General features: G+C 35.9%; 1 long non-coding RNA gene across 1 annotated transcript; it reads left to right on the top strand.

Moving 5' to 3' along the window:
• Positions 1-1484: 1484 nt before the first annotated feature.
• Positions 1485-6819, top strand: LOC139124130 (uncharacterized). Its single transcript, XR_011549866.1, has 3 exons — positions 1485-2025; positions 3711-3832; positions 6332-6819. It is a non-coding gene; the product is annotated as an uncharacterized lncRNA (long non-coding RNA).
• The last annotated feature ends 621 nt before the right edge of the window (positions 6820-7440 follow it).

Genomic DNA, 7440 nt, shown 5'->3' with positions numbered 1-7440 from the left:
TGCCATACCTATCGTATAAGACCACCTAAAATGCCTGCTGGTTGCTGGTATGTTTTTTTTTCAAATTTAGGAAGTACAGAGATTATCAGGGAAATAAGTATCACACTGTCAGTACCTTTGAATACTAGAAATAATATGGATAATGCAAAATATTTGTCAAATAATCTCGACAGTTTGAAATTTATGTTTGCAATGCAATGTTGTTGACGCATTGTTCTCGCTGCCCTGAGCTAAAAATAGACATGACGTCACAGCGTTTATTATGGCGTGATTCTTGGTTATTATAAGTAGTCCAGGCTTTGCTTCTTCATTTAGTGTTGATTATCCCGTAATATGTTTGTCAACGAATCATCGTTTGGTGATTAGTACATAGTAGTTTGAATATTATCACCCGTCCTTTCTAAGATCAAGAGTTTTGTAAACTAAATGAGCAAAGGGTGGTATATGTTCTACAGTCAATTCCCGTCACCTTTAAGTGAACAAATGTGGGTCATAATTTTTGTCAGCATTGAAGCGGCTGGATTGATAAACCGATCGCAGACAATTCCTGAGGTGGGTTGCGTTCCATCTTACAAAGACCTTGACAGTGTATATATGAAGTATCCAGTCATTCTGGACCGATAATGCATAAGAACCGCTCAAATTTATCTTTTAATTAAATTTCATATTTCTACTTCAATGTCGTTTATCTCCTAACATCAACCAACTACGGCGAGGAGCATTATAAATAAAATAATGTACCAACTGATCGAATACATCAATTGAATCAAACCTAAAAAATTCCCATTTTACCATTTTTTTCTTACCAGCTAAATTTTAAAATGACATCTCTATTCCTGGCTGAAAGGTGGTCCCGTATTAGAGACACAGTGTCAGCTATCAACTGTCAACTTGCAAGCCTTGCAGCACAAAACAGACAAAAGAAGATCTGCTGTGTTGTTTTGAAGGCAACTGAAGAAGAAAAGAAAGATGCTGCTGACTGTGGAGTTGAACTGATACTGCCATGTTTAAATAAGCATGTGCTTGACACATTTAAAGATGACAAACCAACGTCGGACTGGATTCTATCACCTGAAACATTCTTTACAACTCTGATAGAATTACAAAACGTTGGATACATTATTGAGCATATTCAGTCATCCACAAAATCTCTGATTTCGGCTGTCCTAAGAGATCGCTTTTTCAAACATGCAGATATTGTGCTGATAAACCATGGCACTCCATCAGCAGATTTGAGACAGAAATACTTGAAATTTGCTGAAGCAGCAGAAGCAGTTTTCTCTGTCGGACCAACAGTATTCAAGGAATACAACTTAATCTACAGAGGACATGGGATTCACATAAACCATTTACTATATCTTCCAAGACCCGAGAAGGAATTCTTTGACCTGAATGTTGATCAGCAGCTCTCAGAACCAGATAGCGTAAAGCAAATATTATCAGTAATTACGGATAAAGAAGTTAAATGCGACAAGTACAAATTTCTATCTGCCGCAGTAGGTCAAACAGCGGTTGCATTGGAAAGTGTAATCGGAGATATCCCGAAGTGGTTTGTTCGTATCTCATCACAAGCTGATCCCACTGATACTAAAAATTTTCTGAAAAATAACCTAGAGTGTTCCTTCATAGAACCAAACGCTCAGTCCTCAACAACTCTCAGCAACATGCTATTACTGACCTACAACAAAGTAATGTCCTTGTCATACCACCCGATGAACCATTCAGTATGGAAGCATTGCAGGCAATAGCTGCTGGATTGCCCGTTTTGGTGCCACAGCGTACATCAACTGCAGAATTCCTAGAGGAATATTTCAAGGCTGATGCAGAATACTTTTTGTATGACCCATCGGTTGATGGTGGTTTATCAAAGAAAATTAACAAAATGTTGCTCAAAAGTGTGCAAGCCAGCCAAGCGATCTTAGTTCTAAAGAATATTGCAGAGTAACCCAGAAGTTACTGCAACTCATGACAATTTCAAATCCTGTTTCACGAAGCATCTTTGGTCTTCTGAATTAGAAGGGACGGGTAAGGTTCAATAGAATCGCGTAATAATATCACACATAATGAAATAGAAATGTTAGCTATATCTTTGAGAATTCAATCACAATGACAACATTGGTGTCAATTTTATTGCTTTGTTTGATAGACATTCAGCTGTTTAATTTGTAAATTTTACGTAGTTGATAGGATGATTGCAAATATGTCATTGGTCGCATGTATGTTATCTCATGCTTGTTTGGTGTTGACATTGAAGTGCATGAGCATGCATCAAAGTCTAAAAGGCCTTTGGCAGCAACGCCGTGTCTGTATGACCTTCTATGCAATTTGTACGCAGAAAACATGACCCGTTGTATTTAAAGACTGTATATTGCATTGTGCTTCCGTTTTAATCCATAACTAAAAGCTACTGAACAACCAGTTTCAGAGTAGGTAAGTTTTTCAAAAAAGAAAGGGTCTTTGAAATTTGATCGATGTATTACGAATTATGAAATACTAATCGAATGTGAATTCGCAATCACAAACTATGTGATACCAATGAAGACATGTATATTGAAAAATAATTAAATTCACAATAGTACCGAATCATCAAAGGTTTAACGAGGACAAGGACTTTGATGTATCATGGTCAATTGTTGCCTGAGCATCGATTTATTCTAACATAAACAAACGATGCAACCCCCGTCAAACAATAAGCTAAATATGGTCAATGTTGATAAATCAAGGATTGTACCCTTGTATATGACACTTTGAAATTTTAGCTAATGCTCAATGAATTCAATATTTCTAAAATCAATATGTACATAATTTGAAGTGTACACATAATAAGTATTCACAGTTAATCACAAATGGGATTGTTTCCAAGATTTTATCGATTTTGTATTGTCATTAATCGCTAATCGGGATAAAAAAACACGTGTGAAGGCCTTCAAGAATATCCCGATCTCCTTCTTGCTGAAATATTCAGGCGGACATATTTTAAAGTTTTTTTTGGTAATTCTTGTTGTGATCTTTTAGTTACAATTGTCAGTCAATCTTTTTTATTTACTTCTTGTAGAAAAAATTTCAGAACCATCATTTCATCTAAAATATGGGGATTTTGCTTGCTATTATGGGAACAGTCATATATTTCTGTCGCCGTCGTCTGTCTATACTTTATGAATTTACTCGAATAATGTATAATTTTCAAATTTTGTTTATTTAATGTCTAAAAGTCGTTCGTATGTTAACTGCTGTCAAAGAAATAGATATTTTTGGGTTGAGTAAGGCGTTACAATAATGTGCAATAGATACCCTTTTGGTATTGACCAGATATTCTTAAGGGAAGTATTCAAATACAACACCGGTAAATAACAGAGTTGACCGCTTGTCGTAGCAAATTAAATCAAGGCAACATCTATGCAACACTCCTCTAATATATTTAGATTTTATGAGTTGATTACATAGGATAACTGGATATAAAATGCCATTGTTTGCTAGAAATGTAACACGACTGGCTGTTTCACCCTGAGAACATCTCTATCCTGAGAGGGACTTTGCATTGATGACCTCTACTACTTGAAATAGGATTTTATTTATCAAGTCATAGTAGACGATTTACAAGGAATATTCGTGCTTTCATGTTGTAGTGTATTATTTTGATTCATAATTGATTGTAATGAGGGTTTGGATTGATATGTTTCATAATCCTGAGTATTTTACTTTCTCTGAAGTTATACTGGAGTCGTCTACTTCCCACCAGGCTGAGACAGGAAAAGGAAAAAACGACCGCTGCCGGAGTCGTCTACTTCCGAGGCTGAAACAGGAAAAAGAACACAACGACCGTTAATGCCATGTGAGTAATCATTGCATCGTATGCACTTTTAAGTTGTTTGATTTTCAAATCAGCTCATGGATCCTTCTTTTGATATAACTTCTGATTCCCGTATAATAATTGTGGCAGACTATTCAATATATAATAAGGATAATGCCTGAGCCATTTCAAACAAACGTTAAGAACCCACTTGTCGATTTTGGTGAAATTGTGGCTAAAATTAACAAAATCGTGTTTGAAGCCATGCGTAGTTTTGTATGAATAAGGAAAACCACTTATTAACTCATTAGAGACAACACCAGGCAAAATGCTTGATATACAACAATACATACATATATACTGATTCTGTACATTTGTCGAATACGTTAAGTATACGCGTACGTATACTAATAAAATGCACAAGTACAGTGTACACTTGGTGTGCAAAGATCTGCATTACGTATACATCTGTTTTGCATAGATATACGCTACGCATATCAACGTATTGAAATGTTCCATATAAAAAGATATACTTTACGTATACCATATCTTTGTATTCTATATACGTCAAAATACGTAAATATATTAAATGAATATCAAGCATTTTGTCCAGTGCGATGTCGACAAATAATAATCTTTCTGTTCTTGTTTTGTTTGTTTTCCATACATATGCAACGCACGAAACCACAGTGATTGAAGTGATTTCATGCGAGCAGGCGACTCTAGCATGACTAGAACAAAGAACACGCTTGCACACAAGGCTTGCACAAAGCCACGTGATTGATGACAATTTTTTTTAAACTAGAACTATTGTCAATTTGACCACGATTGCACATAGTTTCAATATACACGGCATCAATGTAATCCGAGGACGTGTTTTGCAGATATCTCTGAATCAACCCTGTTTCATGATTATCCATCCTTAGTCTGTTATGACCGCTTTAAACAATAGACAGGACAAGATACACTGCTAGTGAGATTGCATTTGTTTATTGAATGACGTTTACTACCCTCGATGCATTTACAGGAAAGCCATGTCAATGTAATGCCAACATATAGTTTTCACTTGATCTTTTGGAATATTTTTTGAACGTAGCATGGTATGAAAGAAATATGTCCAAAGTAACAAGAACACGACACAGGTCGATGAATCGGTATCATTTAATGTTAGCATTGTTTTGTTCTAATTTTAGCGTTAATATTAAAGTTTGTGCGAGGTCATCCTTCATGATCTTCATATCAAATTTGAATAAATGGGAACAACTGTGACTGAAAAATGATTGAATTAAAAAATATGAAATCAAATACACTCGCGAAACATCCGATCGCCTAACCATGATAAACATGTATTTAAAATATTATGTATACCAACTCAAACATAATATGAAAGTGTAGTTTAATGTTTCGATTATAATTTAAGTCGACACCACGTAATATTTGAATTGAAATGTTAAAGATATCATATAAAGAAATATGAAAGCGTACAACTAAAGAAGTCAGAAAACATTTTGGCAAACTAAATCCTGAAATTATGTAATTGGTAATTTTGTAAATCTCAAATTATATTACCATGCCCTGCCCGTCGCATTTTGATTGGTCGAGCTGAACCACGGGACTGACCACACATACACAGTAATGGTTTGTTTATATGCCCGTGAATATGAATAATAAGATTAACAACTCAAAGTACCGTAATTTTATAGCTCAAACGTAAATCGTAATCAATCACAAAATACAATGGAGCACTTGTAGGCCAAGTTGAGATAATTTGTTCTGAAAACATTTCCGCATTTGCCAATTTTTCATAGTGCGTGACAGTTTGTCGCGTATTGCTTAGTTTTTGGGACCCAGTTGTCGTTCGCTCCTGAAATTTTCGGAAACTTTGACGGTTTTCTTGGGTTCGCTGATAATATAATGGAAATAACAGACTCCGCTGTGACCATTAACGTTTATTTGTTGGCGCGGGCTAGAGGAAAGCCAAATGAACGGGCTCGGCAAGCCTCGCCCGTTAATTTTTGGCTTTCCTCTCGCCCTTGCCTACAAATAAACGTTAATGGTCAGCGCGTCGCCCGTTATTTCTATATTCAATGCCACTAAATTTGAAGAAAATAGTTTGCCGGCAAACTGTCATGAGAAAACCTAATTACTGTTGCGTAAAAATCAAATCTCTGTAAATCAACTGCATATTTGCTAAGATTTACAACACTTTTCCTCTTCTTTCCTTTTGTTTTCCTGGTGAGTTGACAATTTACTCGAGGGACATGTCTCAGCAAAGTGTATCTTATTTTCAGTGACCTATCAGTACTTTTCTTCGCAGCTGTCAAATGTGACGTTTATCTTGAAAGCATGCCGGCAAACCGTCATGAGAAAACGTAATTATTGTTGCGTAAAAATTAAATCTTTGTAATCAACTGTATATTTGCTAAGATTTACAACATTTTTCTTTCTCCTTTTGTTTTCCTGTTGAGTTGACAAATTTCTTCGATGTGTTCCCAATTTATGTATCTTATTTCAGTGACCTATCCGTATTTTTCATTGCAGCTGTCAAATGTGGCGCTTATCTTGAGTTGAAAGAAAAGGAAAGGAAGACGGAGGCAGCTAATCTCACCGATAAAGAAATGCAAGAACTCGAAGTTCAAAAGGAAAAAGATCATCAAAAGCTAAAGACTCAAAAGCAGCAAATATTAATCTCTACAGCTAAGGAACTTTTTGAGCTTGAGAAACAGAATATTATCGCTAGAAAAAGCCCAGATTTAGTGAAAGAGCTAGATGAAGCCTTTCTGAAGTTTAGCGCAAGGTTAGATAAAATCATTGAGGGCTCCCTTCATTTCATGCTAAGTTTTCTTTCAGAGGAAGATATCGATTATTTCTCGCAGAAATTCAATTCAGCTCATGTTGAGGAAGTCATGAGTGGTATTTTAATTACACCAAAGATGAGATCACACTAGCGGAGGAAGCTGGTTGCACTGCCAGAATACGACTGAAGATTGACAAGAGGGAATATGAGATTGTCAAAGATTTTCTTCGCGGTAAGCATATCGTTTCGATTCGCTTACTGATTCGAATAATCCTCTAATCAAAAGGCTGTAGTTTTAAAACGCATCACATTTCCATAGCTACGTGTCAACAAGCCTTTACCGATGTTAGTACTCTCTTCAGTTGCCATCCATCCATCCTTAATTTAACCTAATACATCAATAGTTCGACAGAAGACATATATGAATCATAGTTGCAACGAAGACAACGATTTATTGGATAAAATTCTCATTCTTCACCTTTTCTCTCTCTTCCTGTCATAATAATGTTTTACAATTCTTGTTTATCATTTCTAGATATGTCGTCTGTGTCAACTCTGTCAAGGATCGCTAATGCCTTAACTTTCGCGACATGTCATTTGAAGATGAATCGTCAGATAATATCAAATCCCTCATCGTTGACTTCATAGAGAATACCAAGCCTGCCTTTGAGTTTAAGGTGAACAGCATGTCAAACCTCAACATGGTAGTTAAGTTGGTCACATATCATCACACGTTAACCCAGCATGGACATGTAATGGGAAGAAACAATGAACGAGTGAGGTTAGAAAACATCACGATTGTTGCATCGAATAATTTCGTCTGCGATAATAATGTTATCGAAACTATGGTACA

The sequence above is a fragment of the Ptychodera flava genome (genome assembly GCF_041260155.1).
Source record: "Ptychodera flava strain L36383 chromosome 23 unlocalized genomic scaffold, AS_Pfla_20210202 Scaffold_23__1_contigs__length_28996876_pilon, whole genome shotgun sequence".
Classification (NCBI taxonomy): Eukaryota; Metazoa; Hemichordata; class Enteropneusta; family Ptychoderidae; genus Ptychodera; species Ptychodera flava.
This window is presented reverse-complemented; position numbering and strand designations above follow the sequence as displayed.